At 55.5% G+C, this 14,512-nt stretch overlaps 1 protein-coding gene and 2 long non-coding RNA genes across 4 annotated transcripts in view; 1 reads left to right on the top strand and 2 right to left on the bottom strand.

Annotated features, from left to right (window-relative positions):
- Positions 1–5,996: 5,996 nt before the first annotated feature.
- Positions 5,997–14,512, top strand: part of SERINC2 (serine incorporator 2) — a 56,397-nt gene continuing 47,881 nt past the window's right edge. Inside the window, exon 1 of one of the 2 annotated variants that reach the window (XM_089301118.1) lies at positions 5,997–6,240. The gene's annotated coding sequence lies outside the window, so the exon portion shown is untranslated. Of the gene's footprint in view, positions 6,241–7,021; positions 7,390–14,512 lie in introns of those variants that run through there. The other variant, XM_089301117.1, reaches the window with a different exon arrangement.
- Positions 8,170–11,962, bottom strand: LOC149125767 (uncharacterized). The gene is made up of 3 exons (XR_016211167.1): positions 10,860–11,962; positions 9,287–10,708; positions 8,170–8,700 (listed from the first exon to the last, which is right to left on the bottom strand). It is a non-coding gene; the product is annotated as an uncharacterized LOC149125767 (long non-coding RNA).
- Positions 13,249–14,343, bottom strand: LOC149125766 (uncharacterized). Its single transcript, XR_016211168.1, has 2 exons — positions 13,795–14,343; positions 13,249–13,579 (listed from the first exon to the last, which is right to left on the bottom strand). It is a non-coding gene; the product is annotated as an uncharacterized LOC149125766 (long non-coding RNA).

Raw genomic sequence — 14,512 nt, 5'->3', positions numbered from 1 at the left:
GAAGCACATCAAGTCCCCACCTGGCCAGCCTCCCAGGGGCTCCAGGACAACCAGGAAGGGAAAGGGGGAATGCGGGACAAAGGTTGCTGATGGCTCCTCCAGCCTCTGCCCTGGGCACCTGACTCTCGGCACACGCCCACTTCCCTCGGTGCAGCTGGTGCTCAGCCTTGCCTGCCTCTCCCAGCGCTCCCCACGGCGCCCCTCTGGCCTTACTGCACCTGTGGGGGCGCCATGTTTCTCTCTAGCTGTTTGCCTTCAATGCTTTTTTTAATGCCTTTTAAATTTTTATTTATTTATTTGAAAGGCAGAGTTACAGAGAGAAAGAGGCAGAGAGGCAGAGAGAGAGAGAGAGAGAGAGAGAGAGAGAATCTTCCACCTGCTGGTTCACTCCCCAAATGGCCACAAAGGCCAGGGCTTGGCCAATCCAAAGCCAAGAGCTTCTTCTGGGTCTCCTACTGGGTGCAGGGGCCCAAGCACTTGGGCCATCTTCCACTACTTTCCCAGGCCATAGCAGAGAGCTGAATCAGTAGAGGAGCAGCCAGGACTTGAACCAGCACCAGATGGGATGCTGGCACTGCAGTTACCAGCTTTACCTGCCACAGTGCCAGCCCCTTCAATGCCTTTAAAAATATTTATTTTATTTATTCGGAAGGCAGAGAAAGAGAAGATAAAGAGAGAGAAAGAGAGCATCCATTCCACTGATTCGCTCCTCAAATGGCCACAATGGCCAGAGCTGGGCTGGGCTGAAGCCAGGAGCCTGGAGCTTCTTCTGGGTCTCCCACGTGGGTGCAGGGGCCAAGCACTTGGGCCATCTTCTGCTGCTTCCCCAGGCCATAGCAGAGAGCTGGATCAGAAGCTGAGCAGTCAGGACTTGAATCAGCACCCATGTGGTATGCCAGCACTGCAGGCGGTGACTTAACCTGCTTTTCCATAACGGGGCCCCTCTGCAGAAAAAAAAAATTAAAGACTTTATTTATTTATTTGAGAGGCAGAGTTACAGACAGAGAGAGGGAGAGGCAGAGAGAGAGGTCTTCCATCCTCTGATTCACTCCCCAAATGGCCACAACGGCCGGAGCTGGGCCAATCCGAAGTCAGGATTCAGGAGCTTCTACTGGGTCTCCCACGTGGGTGCAGGGGCCCAAGCACTTGAACCATCTTCCACTGCTTTTCCAGGCCTTTAGCTGGGAGTTGGATCAGAAGTGGAGCATCCAGGACTCAAAGTGGCACCCATGTGGATGCTGACGCTGCTGGCGGGGGCCTAGTCTACTATGCCACTGCGCCGGCCCCTGCAGAAATCTTCCTAACCTGTAATACTGGGTCAGGTAGAGCATTATTAGAGAGGTAGAACTCATGCTTCCAAAGCAGCACCTGGGGCCTGTTCATGTGCTGATGCCTGGCCGCCATCCCCTCCACCGGCACCAAACAGTTGCGTCAGTGGTCGAATCTCCGAGTGTAGTCTGTTCAGAAGCACCCTGCCCAAGGTTCTGGAAGCCTCATCAGGGGACCTGATAAGCCTGCGGATGTGGACAAACAACCATTGTGTGTCGGCACAGGGCGAGGTGTTCCAGGAAGCAGGTGTGCAGCCAGGTTGTCAGCTGGCCCTGGGCTTAAGGGCCAAGGACCTTGGGGGTGTCTGGGGCCATGGGAGCAGCATCCCTGGGCTCCACAGTGGAAAAAGAAACTGGATGGGAAGAGGGAGGCTCATTTGTAGGAAGGACTGGGTGGGCTGAGGGTAGGACTGGCGCCCAGGGGAGAGACTTCCGCTTCTAAAGATAGAAGGTGTTGGGTCCAGGGTTAGAGGGTGGGGTCAGGGAGAGGTGAGGGCAGGTGAATACAGTCGCCCTCCCTAGAATGCAACATTCCACGCGAGGCCAAGAACTGCCTGAGGACCGGCTTGTGGCCTCTGCACCATCTCCCTCTCCATTTGGTGAGCTCACTACGATCCGCCAGGGACAAGAGAAAGGAGGTGTCAAAACCACTGATGGGGCCGGCGCTGTGGCTCACTAGGCTAATCCTCTGCCTGCGGCGCTGGCACCCCAGGTTCTAGTCCCAGTTGGGATGCTGGGTTCTAGTCCCAGCTGCTCCTCTTCCAGTCCAGCTCTCTGCTGCGGCCCGGGAGTGCAGAGGAGGATGGTCCAAGTGCTTGGGCCCTGCACCCGCATGGGAGACCAGGAGGAGACGGTGCAGCCCGCCGGCTGTAGTGGCCATTTGGGGGGTGAACCAATGGAAGGAAGACCTTTCTCTCTGTCTCTCTCTATATCTAACTCTGCCTATCAAATGAAAAAAAAAAAAACAAAAACACTGATGGGCACCGGCGGGTTTAAGCCACCACCTACAACGCCGCATCCCATATGGGCCCATGGCTGCTCTACTTCTCATCCAGCGCCCTGCTATTGGGAAAGCTGTGGAAGATGGCCTGAGTGCTTGAGCCCCTGCCACCCACAGGGGAGCCTGTAACAGTGTTCCAGGCTCCTGGCTTCAGTCTGGCCCAGCCCTGGCCATTGTGCATTGGCCCTCTCTCTGCATCATAAAATAAATCTTTATTTTTAAAGATTTGTTTATTTATTTGAAAGGCAGAGTTATAGAGAGGCAGAGAAAGAGAGATCTTCCATTTGCTGGTTCACTCCCCAAATGGTTGCAACAGCTGGAGATGGGCTAATCTAAAGCCAGGAGTCAGGAGCTTCTTCCGGGTCTCCCATGCGGGTCCAGGGACTTGGGCCATCTTCTACTGCTTTCCCAGGCTGTAGCAGAGAGCTGGATCGGAAGTGGAGCAGCCAGGACTTGAACTGGCACTCATATGGGATTCCAGCACTGCAGGCAGCAGCTTTAACCATTGTGTCACAACACTGGCCCCAAAATAAATCTTAAAAAAAAAAAAAAAAAAAAAAAAACTTGTGCAGACAGTAATGTCTAACCTCTCATGGTTGGCAGGAGTAAATGAGACTGTGGGTTGTGTCAGTCCACTTGGCGCCATGGTAACACGTGCCTGAGAGAGAAACTACTCAGGAAGGAAGCCTGGGGTCTCACAGTCCAAAATAGGGTGGCACCCGATGAGGGTGAGAGTGGTGAGGTGTGGAGTTCGGGCAGAGGACAGATCACAGGGTGAGCCAGGAAGCCGTGGGACAGACTGGGAAGACACATATTCCACCTCTGCGCGGTAGCAGTTCAGTGCCATCACTCCCTAATGGCCGCACCCTCAGACACTACAATGGGACCAAGTTTCTACCCTTAATTCCATCAACTTAGCCCCCGGTTTAACGGCTGCCTGAGTGGGGGAGCCATAGCGTGGGTCTGAGGGCTTCGTGTGCTGCAGAGTGTGGGCAGAGAATGGCTGCTGATGTTCAGGCTTCTTGTCTTTCCACTCACGTCATGTTTCTATATAAAATAAAAAAATTGTTGGGGCTGGCACTGTGGTGCCGGCCTCCCATATGGGCACCAGTTCATGTCCCGGCTGCTCCTCTTCTGATCCAAGCTCTCTGCTGTGGCCTGGGAGAGCAGTAGAAGATGGCCCAGGTCCTTGGGCCTCTGAACCAGCAGATGGATGAACTCTCTCTGTCTCTCTCTCTTTCTGTAACTCTGCTTTTCAAATAAATAAATATTTTTGTTTGTTTGTTTGTTTTTAAAGATTTATTTATTTTATTTGAAAGAGTTGCACACAAAGAGAGATCTTCCATCCAATGGTTCATTCCCCAAATGGCCGCAACGGCCAGAGCTGCGCCGATCCGAAGTCAGGAGCCTCTTCCAGGTCTCCCACGTGGGTGCAGGGGCCAAAGGACTTGGGCCATCTTCAACTGCTTTCCCGGGCCATAGCAGAGAGCCGGACAGGAAGTGAAGCAGCTGGGTCTTGAACCAGCGCCCATATGGGATGCTGGCGCTTCAGGCCAGGGCTGTGCCCACTGTGCCACAGCGCCAGCCCCAAACAAATAAATCTTAAAAAGATAGTTTATTTTATTTGAGGAGAGACAGACACCGAGAAACCTCCTACTTGCTGGTTCACTCCCCAAATGCCTGGGAGCTGGGCAGTCCAGCTGTGTCCCCCACGTGGGTGACAGGCACCCCCATACTTGAGCCATCACCTGCTGCCTCCCAGAGCGCACATTAGCAGGATGCTGCACTCAGCAATGAAGTCAGGATTCAAACCAAGGAGCTCTAGTGTGGGATGCAGGCTTCCCAAGTGATGTCTTAACTACCACACCTACCACTCATGTACATTTTAAAAAGATTTATTTATTTGAAAGAGTTACAGAGAGAGAGAGAGGGAGAGAGAGAGGGAGAGGGAGGGAGAGAGATATCTTCCATCCACTGGTTCATTCTCCAAATGATAGGAACTGCCAAGGTTGGGCCAGGCTAAGGCCAGGAGCCTGGAACTTCATCCTGGTCTCCCATGTGGGTGCAGGGCCCAGACATGTGGGTCATCTTCTGCTGCTTTCCCAGGAGCGTTAGCAGGGAGCTGGATGGGAAGTGGAAGCAGCCGGGACTTCAACCAGTGCCTATATGGGATGCTGTTGCTACAGGTAGTGGCTTAATGGACCGTGCCACAATGCCAGCTCCTCTCATATAGTCTTTTTTTTTTTTTTTTTTTTTTTTTTTTTTTTGTGACAGGCAGAGTGGACAGTGAGAGAGAGAGAGAGAGACAGAGAGAAAGGTCTTCCTTTGCCGTTGGTTCACCCTCCAATGGCCGCCGCGGAGGCGCGCTGCGGCCGGCACACCGCGCTGATCCGGTGGCAGGAGCCAGGAGCCAGGTGCTTTTCCTGGTCTCCCATGGGGTGCAGGGCCCAAGCACCTGGGCCATCCTCCACTGCACTCCTTGGCCACAGCAGAGAGCTGGCCTGGAAGAGGGGCAACCGGGACAGAATCCGGCGCCCCGACCGGGACTAGAACCCGGTGTGCCGGCGCCGCTAGGCGGAGGATTAGCCTAGTGAGCCGCGGCGCCGGCCAGTCTTTTTTTTTTTTTTTTTTTTTAAGATTTATTTATTTATTATTTGAAAGAATTATAGAGAGGCAAATGCAGAGAGAGAGAGAGAGAGAGAGAGAGAGAGAGGTCTTCCATCTTCTGGTTTACTCCCCAGATGGCCGCAATGGCCAGAGCTGTGCCAATCCGAAGCCAGGAGCCTGGAGCTTCCTCCAGGTCTCCCACACAGGTGTAGGGGCCCAAGGACTTGGTCCATCTTCCACTTCTTTCCCAGGCCATAGCAGAAGCTGGATCAGAAGAGGAGCAGCTGGGACTCGAACTGGTGCCATCATGGGATGCCTGAACTGCAGTTGGTGGCCTCACCCACTATGCCACAGCACCAGTGCCAACTCATGTACTCTTGAGAGCAACCTAGCGATGTAGGTCTTTTGTCACCATCCACAGTGTAAAGATGGATTAGGCCCCGGCCCTGGGGGTCGCGTGGCCTGACCACTGCCCTGCCCTGACATCCCTGCGACGGCTCACTCTGCTGTGTCCCTGACCTTGCATCAGGCTCTTTCCACAGTGTCCCTGACTCCAGGGTAGGGGCTTGGGCCACATGACCTCCTCCATCTTCCAGCTTTGGCAGTGGAGGAAGGGAGCTTCCAAGTAGGGAAGAGAGCAAGGAGGGGCCAGAGTGAACAAGGACAAATGTTTCCAGTGTCCCTGCCTGCGCCTGCCCCCTCATCAGAGTGGGGGCTGGCAGGCTCCCCTTTGCCCTACAAGTGGGGCCAAGGGAGCAGGTGATGGTCAGTCTGGGCCTGAAATACTCCCTGGTCACCGAGGGTCATCAGCACTCAGGCAGGGCACGTCGGCCTTGGCTCAGGGTCGCAGGTGGCTCATGGCCCAGGCAGCAGGGCACAGCCCGCCTCACTCACTCTTCAGTCTGCACACACCCCCATCTGGGGGCCCCACCCCTCACCTAGGATCAGTTTATCTGGGCACCAGGCCTGGTCTGGAGCTCAGCGACAGGGCTATTTCTGGATGCTCTCTGTATCTCCTTGGCCTGGGCCTCTGGCCAGGTCAGGCAATTCACACACACACATGCACACACACACGCACACACATGCTTTCTCCCTCCCTCTCACTCACTGAACTTGACTGCTGTTGGCAGGGCGCTCGGCCCCATGCTGGGCACTGACAATCAGGAGATGACCTAGACTTGGTCCCCAACCCCTGGAGAGATGGGAGAGGTGGCAGCTTCTACAGATTGAGACCGTTCAGAAAGGCGCCACCCACGTGGCGTGGAGGAGCAGAGGAGCCGCCACTCACTCCGCCAGGAGTGTCGGGTAAGTCTGCTGGTGTGGGAGGGCAGCTGGGAAGGCACAGGAGGAGGGGACAGTTGAGGAAGGAGGGGCTTCTCCTGGCGATCGGCCCGGGGACTAGGCAGAGGATGAAATGGCACTGGGGAGCTGGCTGGAGGCTGGCTGGGGGAGGCCCTCCCTCCCGTGAGGAGTCTGGGCTCCTGTCTGAAGGCAATCAGGAGTCACAGGGCTGCGGGGCAGGGGAACTCCACGCTCTCCTGGCATTACAGGAAGATGCTGTGGTGTGGAAGCTGGATGGGTGCGTCAGGGGCTGCGGCAGCTGTCCCAGTCTGTAGGACCCAGGGTGGGGGCGCTCAGCAGCCCCACATGGCAGCCAGCGGGAAGGGGGGTTGGGGTGGGGAGACACACCCCTTGTAACGAAAGGCGTGGCTGGGGCCTGCACCGTGGCTCACTTGGTTAATCCTCTGCCTGCGGCGCCAGCATCCCATATGGGCGCCGGGTTCTAGTCCTGGTTGCTCCTCTTCCAGTCCAGCTCTCTTCTGTGGCCCGGGAGGGCAGTGGAGGATGGCCCAAGTGCTTGGGCACCTGCACCCATGTGGGAGACCAGGAAGAACCACCTGGCTCCTGGCTTCAGATTGGCGTAGCTCCGGCCATAGCGGCCATCTGGGGAGTGAACCAGCAGAAGGAAGACCTTTCTCTCTGTCTCTCTCTCTCACTGTCTATATCTCTACCAGCCAAAAAAAAAAAAAAAAAAAAGGCGTGGCTGGCAGCTGCAGATCAGCCAGCTATGCATTCACAGCTGCGGGCAGACGAGACTGGGAAATGCGTCGCTGTCCTTTGGAAGTGACAGCCCAGCCCGAGCCCCTTCCCTCGGGGCGGGTGAGTAGGAGGGGGTGTGGCTGAGTCAAGGCGAGGTCACTCGAAGCAGAGTTCTTACTGCAGACACCTTTGCCTCTCTCTGGACCTTGCTCTCTCCATCTGCACTCTGGAGCTTGCGTAGCTGACCACCTCCCTGCCTTCCTGCTGGGTGATTGTGAAGATCACGTGTCCTGATCTGGAATTCGGTGGCACCTGGCAGGGCTGAGGGCTGCGAATGACAGCGCGCCCCCTCCTGGGAAGGAGAAGAACCGCATCTCTGTCCTGTCTGGCTCCCTACGCCAGCCTGCGCTCCTGGTAAGAGTGAGAGGGAGGGGCGAGCCTAGAAAGATTGGGGTGGGAGGAGAAAGGGGAGAGGAGGGTAGCAACTTCAGGAAGAAGGTCGAGCCGTGAGAGTGGGGCTCGTGCCACGGAGAGTAAGTCTAAGGTGAAGGGGGAGGTGTCCTAGAAGCTGCGTAGGACCCTGTCTCCAGGCACAGATGGAAGCCTGCGGAGGGTGGGTGCTGTGCTCACTCCTCTCCCCATCCCCCTCCCCAGGCCCTGCACAAGCCCTCCTGGAACCAGAATTCGTGGATTGGTACCAGGCTCCGTCCCTCACCCGGCCTGTGTGAAGCCTCCCCACCCAGCCCTGTGCAGGGGACAATGCGAGGGCCCACCTGAGACTGAGTGTGGGCTATCACAGAACCCTAACTGCAAACCAGTTCTTGGGTGGCAAAAGGGAGCTGCAGTGGTGGAAGTCGGGCCTGGGGAGATGCTAGCATGGCTGCTCCCCTTCCGGCCTCTGGCCTTGCCCTTGGGCCACAGGCTCTCTCCCCATCCTGCTCTCTGTGCTCTGGCCCCACCCCAGCCTGCCTGCTGGGTCAGGGCTGGAGGACAGGTTTATAAAGCAATGGAACGGCGCCTGGTGCCTGAAACCTGCTGGGTTACTGTGTCGTTGGCATCTCCTTGGAGTGGCTGGAGGGCCTGGCACTACCCCTCCTCTTTTTGTTATTTCTATTTTACGTATAAGGAAACTGAGGCACAGAAAATTTAAGTCACTTGGACAAGATCCCACAGCTATAAGAAAACGGGCAGGGATTTTTTTTTTAAAGATTTATTTATTTATTATTTGAAAGGCAGAGTTACAGAGAGACAGAGGCAGAGAGCGAGAGGTCTTCCATCCGCTGGTTCACTCCCCAAATGGCTGCCATGGCCAGAGCTGTGCTGATCCAAAGCCAGCAGCCAGGAACTTCTTCTGGGTCTCCCACACGGGTACAGTGGCCCAAGGCCATCTTCCACTGCTTCCCCAGGCCATAGCTGAGAGCTGGCAAGGAAGTGGAGCAGCCAGAACTCAAACCAGTGCCTATATGGGATGCTGGCACTGCAGGTGGTGGCTTTACCTGCTATGCCACAGCGCCGGGCCCCGGGAGCCGGGATCTGAGCCCAGGCTGTCTGCTGTGTCAGTCGCTGATGTGACTGTGCCCAGCGTGTCAGGCATGGAGGGCTCTGGTTTCAGGGCCTGACTCCGAGATGCTTGGAGTCTCTTGCGAGGTGAGGAGGTGACCACAATGTCCCCTCGCTGCGACTAGGTGCCGTGGGCACCCCAGGAACCTCGGGATGGTCACCACGCTAAAGAAACAGAGATGGTTTTCTTTTATTTCTTTCTACTTTTTTTAAAACACTTTATTTTATTTTGAAAAGCAGAGTTACAGAGAGAGTTACAGAGAGAAAGAGAGACAGAAAAGATCTCTTCCATCTGCTGGTTCACTCCCCAGGTGGCTGCAATGGCCGGGGCTGGGCCAGGCCAGAGCCCTTTGTGGTCACCATTGTGGCCTCCCACCCACTGGTTCACTCTCCAAAGGACCACAATGGTCAGAGCTGGGCCGATCCGAAGCCAGGAGCCAGGAGCTTCTTCCAGGTACTTCCCAAGTACTTAGGCCATCATCTACTGCTTCTCCAGGCACAGTAGCAAGGAGCTGGGTGGGAAGCGGAGCATAGGGGATGCTGACATTGCTGGTGGTGTCTGAACCCTTAGAAGGTAACCGCTGCAGAAGTGCACCCTAGACGCAGCCAGTATCTCACATTACAAAGTCCAGCCCTTACCCCAGAGCTCTGCAGGTGGTCCCAGCCTTCCCCCAAGAGGCCGCTGAGCCATGAAACTTCTGTGGCCTCTCCTCATCAGACCTCGCTTCCTTGCAGAACCTTTGTCACTCACCTGCGCCGAGCGCGCTCCTCGTGGCTGCACTTGGTCTAAGCTAAGTTCTCATGAAAATGGAGCGCTGGTTCACATCCGGCACACCCAGCCAGGAGGCTGGCAGGAATGAAAGGAGACTCACCGGCAGGTGTGCTGTACTCTGTGGCCTAGTGTAATCTGATGACCTTCGGGAGCCCTGCCCAGCCCGTGCCCCCACTGCCTCCCCACTAGGTTCACCTGGGCTCGCACAGCCCATGTGTGTGTCCTGTGACTCCCCTGCTACTCCAAGGTCCTGGCTATGACCGAGGTCCAGGAGCAGCTACCGGATGAAGCAGGGAAGTCAGTCTTCAGGTTGGTTCCTTCCCATCAAAACACGACGGGGTGGAGCTCGCGACCAAGTGCTCCCGGCGCCAGCCCCAGCCTCTGTGTCACACCCAGCCCAGCCGCTGTCTGCACTGCGGGCACCCACACCAGCAGCCCTTACTGCTCGGCTTTTCCCGTCCAATCCAACTTGTCTGTTCTCTTCCCGCAGAGAGGAGGGACTCCCCCTGACACTGACGGGGAGGCAGCGTCCTTTGGCCTGTCAGGCTCCTCTTTACCCTTCAACACCCCCCTCCCCCTCAGCCCCTCCCTCCTGACGCCTCACCTTCCAAGAGTGACAGCTGTGACCCTCCCTGCTCCCCTGGGAATGGCGCAGCCTGGAGTGTGGACTTTCATCCACCAATCAGCGCTTCCCTCAGGGCCAAGGGCCGCGGCTGCCTTGTGTGCTGTCCTGTGGCCAGTGCCCAGGGCGGAGCCTGCCACCAAGTATCTTCTCCATTCCTTGGCTACACTAAAAACCTGCAGGTGCATTCCAGGCCCCGCGGCCGCCTGTGAACCCTGGGAGATGAGTCTGACCCAGTCCTTCGCTCAGGAAACTCTTCTTGGGTCCCTCACACCTCCTCCTCCGGTCCCAACTGGGACTCTGAATGTCACCGGAACCACCAGTTTATTGTGCAGAAGGGGAAGCTGAGGCCGGGCAAAGGCAGGGGTTGGCCTGGGCTCACATAGCCCATTGGCACAGGTGAAACCCCAGTCTCACACCTCCCAGCCCGGACTCCTTTTGTTAGAGCTTCTCAGAGATAGGGAAACCAGCTCAGAAAGCGGGAAAGAGAGCAAACACAGAATCATTTTTTAAAATTTAACTTTATTTTTTAAAGGTGTATTTGTTTGAGAGGCAGAGTAACAGACAGAGAAAGGGAGAGAAAGAGAAAAAGAAGTCTTCCATACTCTGGTTCACTCCCCAGATGGCTGCAATGGCCAGGACTGGGCCAGGCCAAAGCCAGGAGCCAGGAGCTTCTTCTGGGTCTCCCACGGGGGTGCAGGGGCCCAAGGACTTGGGCCATCTTCCACTGCTTTCCCAGGCCACAGCAGAGAGCTGGATCGGAAGCGGAGCAGCCGGGACTTGAACACAGAGGCAGAGCTTAACCTAGTATGCTACAGCGCCAGCCCCCAAACACAGAATCAGGGTCTGGGACTTCTCCTGGCTCACCCAAATCGCCGCCAATCAATTCCCTTCCCTTTTCTTTTCTATTTATTTGAAAGGCATACTTACACACACGAGCGGGGGGTGGGGAGAATGCCCCAACGTCTGGGGCTGGCCAGGCTGAAGCCAGGCACCTGGGCCGGGAGCTGGATGGGAAGTGGCGCAGCCGAGATCCGAACCCCGAGCTCACATGGGATGTTGGCGTCGCAGGTGGCCGCTTAACCCGCTGCACTGTAAGGCCGACCCCTCCGGCTCCTCCTGAGCCCCGGAAATGAGGCCTGCGGGGGTCTCCCCCACGCAGCCAGCCCCACGCCGCGACTGCGAAGGGCCGATTCCTGCGCGGGGCCTTCCCCGGGATGAGGGAGGCGCTCACCCGTGTGTCCGCCAGGCGGCACTAGCGGCCCAGCTGCGGGCTCGGGAGCCTCCGCGCCCTGACCGAGCGGCGCTCGGGCCAGGGCGGAAAGCGGGCGGCCCGGGGCTGACTCGGGGCTCGCCCGGGGTCCTGGGGGTGTTCGCCCCGGGAGCCAGAGACCGGGAAGGCTTCTGAGCCTCCCTTTCTGAACAAGCCCCTCCTCCACCTGTGAGGGCGGGGTTTCCTTTCCTGCGCTCCTGGCTCGGGCTGGGCTGTGCTGTGCCCACGCCCCAGCTGGCCTGGCCTTGCCCCCGCACCCTTACGATGACCGGCGCTGTGCCTCGCTCCGCCCCATCCGCACCCTGTCCAGGGCCGTCCACCCTCCCTGCCCGCTGCCCGCATCAGGGCACGGCTTTGCGCTTTAGCCGACGCGGTCACAGGCTCTGCGTGGAGTGGAACACAGCGGGCCTGGAGTCACACAGACCTGGGCGGCAGTCTCAGGCCAGCTACTCGACTTCAGATCTCCGTTCATGGAGAGTGCACATGATAGAGGGGCCTTTGGCTCAGAGATTCAGAGGCCACCAAGCCGCAGGGAGACCGACATCCCTCCTGAGGTGCCTAGGATCCAGTCCCTGCTCCTGAGTTCAAGTCTCTGGGAGGCAGCGGGTGATGGCTCAAGTACTTGGACCCCTGCCACCCACACGGGAGACCCAAACGGAGTTCCTGGCTCTTGGCTTTGGCCTGGTCCAGCCCTGGTTGTTGTAGGCATTTGTCTCTCCAGCTCTCTGCCTTTCAAATAAAATGAAAATACCGGCCGGGGCTGTGGCATAGCAGGTAAAACTGCCACCTGCAGTGCCAGCACCCTGTAGGGCCGCTGGTTCGAGTCCTGGCTGCTCCACTTCTGATCCAGCTCTCTGCTATGGCCTGGGAAAGCAGTAGAGGATGGCCCAAGTCCTTGGGCCCCTGCACTCACATGGGAGACCTGGAAGAAGCTCCTGGCTCCTGGCTTCAGACTGGTGCAGCTCTGGCCATTTCAGCCAATTGGGGAGTGAACCAGTGGATGAAAGACCTCTCTTTCTCTCTCTTTCTGTGGAACTCTCTCTGTGTAACTCTGACTTTCAAATAAATAAATAAATAAATAAATCTTAAAAAGATGAAAATAACTGTAAAATATTTTAATCACACAAAAGAATATTTAAAGACAGAGAACATTTTTTAAACAGAAGAAAATGTGTATTCTAAAAAAGTGCATAGATTTCTATTTTTTTGCACCAATATAAACTTGTACAAAGTTGTTATAACTGAACAGGATCTAGTCTAGGTACTAAGAAGGCTAAGGATATCACTTTTGAGAAGAGCTGCCGTCAGAGCAATGTGAATTCTGCTAGAACTGAAGCAGGAACAAGCATGACGTTGAAGATGAAGCCTGGATGAAAGAATGGTGACATCACTGATGCTTTATGAAGTTTATGGGGGAGGGGCTGCGCTGGGGCACAGAAGGTAAAGCTGCCTCTTGCAGCGCCGGCATCCCATAGGGGCACTGATTTGAGTCCCGGCCGCCCCACTTCTGATCCAGCGCTGTGCTATGGGCTGGGAAAGCAGTAGAAGATAGCCAAGTCCTTGGGCTCCTGCACCCGCGTGGGAGACCTGGAAGAAGCTTTTGGCTCCCAGCTTCAGCCTGGCCCAGCGCTGGTTGTTGCGACCATCTGGGGTGTGAACCTCTCTTTCTCCCTCCTCCCTCTGTAACTGTGCCAAATAAATAAATAAATAAATAAGTTTATTTTAAATAAAAGTTTATGGAGGCAATACCCTGAAGAAATCAGATGCTTCCAAATGGTAACACATTTTAAGAAGGGATTAGGCATTATTAAAGATAAACGCTCAACTGTGAACTATCTACATCAGTGTGCTAGGAAAAAATTAATCTAATTCATGCCTTAACTGAGGAGGACTAATGTTTAACAACAGAACCAACAGCCAGCACCCTAGACGGATCCCTGGGTTCAGCTCCCACAGTTCTGACTACAGAAATAAAGTGCGACAAACGCTCTGCTCAGTGGGCGACAAAGCTGCCGTGCCTAGACCAGCTGCAGACAAGAGCAGAGCTTTCTTTAAAAATATTTATTTTTATTCTTTAAAGATTTATTTATTTATTTGAGAAGCAGAGTTACAGATAGAGAGAGGAGAGGCAGAGAGAACGGTCTTCCATCCACTGGTTCACTCCACAGATGGTGGCAATGGCCAGAGCTGGGTTGATCTGAAGCCAGGAGCCAGGGGCTTCATCCGGGTTTCCCATGCAGGTGCAGGGGCCCAAGCGCTTGGACCATCTTCTACTGCTTTCCCAGGTGCGTATCAGAGAGGTGGATCGGAAGTGGAGCAGCTGGGACTGGAACAGGTGCCCACAAAGTAAGCCAGACACTGCAGGCGGTGGCTTAACCTGCTGGCCCCAAGAGCAGAGCTTTTACCAGAAATGGAAAACAAGTGAGATCGAGACCCTGGAGCATTTCCTGGAAGAACTGCAACAGGAGGTGGAACACGGCTTCAGCAGTGCTGCCCCGAAGACAAAGCACAATCAAAGCAATGGCTCCCAAGAGGTGGCTGTGGCCCGCAAGAAACAAAAGGGTCGAAAGCCAAGGTCATGCAGCAGTTTACCTGGGATGCCCGAGGCATTCTGCTCGTTGACTTTCTGGAGAACCGTAACATTTGCTTATTAGGAGAGTGTTTTTGAGAAAATTAGCCAACGCTTTAGCAGAAAAACTCCCCAGAAAGCTTCGCCAGAGAGTCCTTTTCCAGGACAGTGTTTCTGCTGGCTTCTCTCACAGAGTTTCAGTGGTGAATCATTACCAGCCGGCACACGAACCCATGCCCCTGTGGGGTGCCAGTGCCGCAGGCGGCGGCTTAACCTGCTATGCCACAGCGCCGGCCCGATAAATAAGTCTTTTTAAAATGTCCTTAAAGGCATCTGTTTTCTTTAGTTAATTATGTGAAGAAGGGGCCTCGTGGCACAGTGGGTTAAGCCACAGTCCCAGCTGCTCCACTTCCGGTCCAGCTCCCTGCTAATGTGCCTGAGAAAGCGGCAGAGGATGGCTGAGTGCTTGGGCCCCTGCACCCGTGTGAGACCCGGATGAAGATCTGGCTCCTGCATTCGGCCTGGCCCAATCCCAGCTGTTGTGGCCATTTGGGGAGTGGACCAGAGAATAGATAGCCCCCCCCCCCCCCCGTAACTCTGCCTTTCAAATAAAAAATTTTAAAATAAATTTAAAAACATGTAAAGGGGACTGCAATGGCATGATTAAATTCCTAGGAACCACAGTTTTTCAGAAATGGATGAGCTGGTGGGTATCATTGCTTACAAAAGCATCTTGACCTT

Source organism: Oryctolagus cuniculus, chromosome 7 (genome assembly GCF_051225735.1).
Source record: "Oryctolagus cuniculus isolate XC-2025 breed Fujian yellow rabbit chromosome 7, ASM5122573v1, whole genome shotgun sequence".
NCBI lineage: Eukaryota > Metazoa > Chordata > Mammalia > Lagomorpha > Leporidae > Oryctolagus > Oryctolagus cuniculus.
This window is presented reverse-complemented; position numbering and strand designations above follow the sequence as displayed.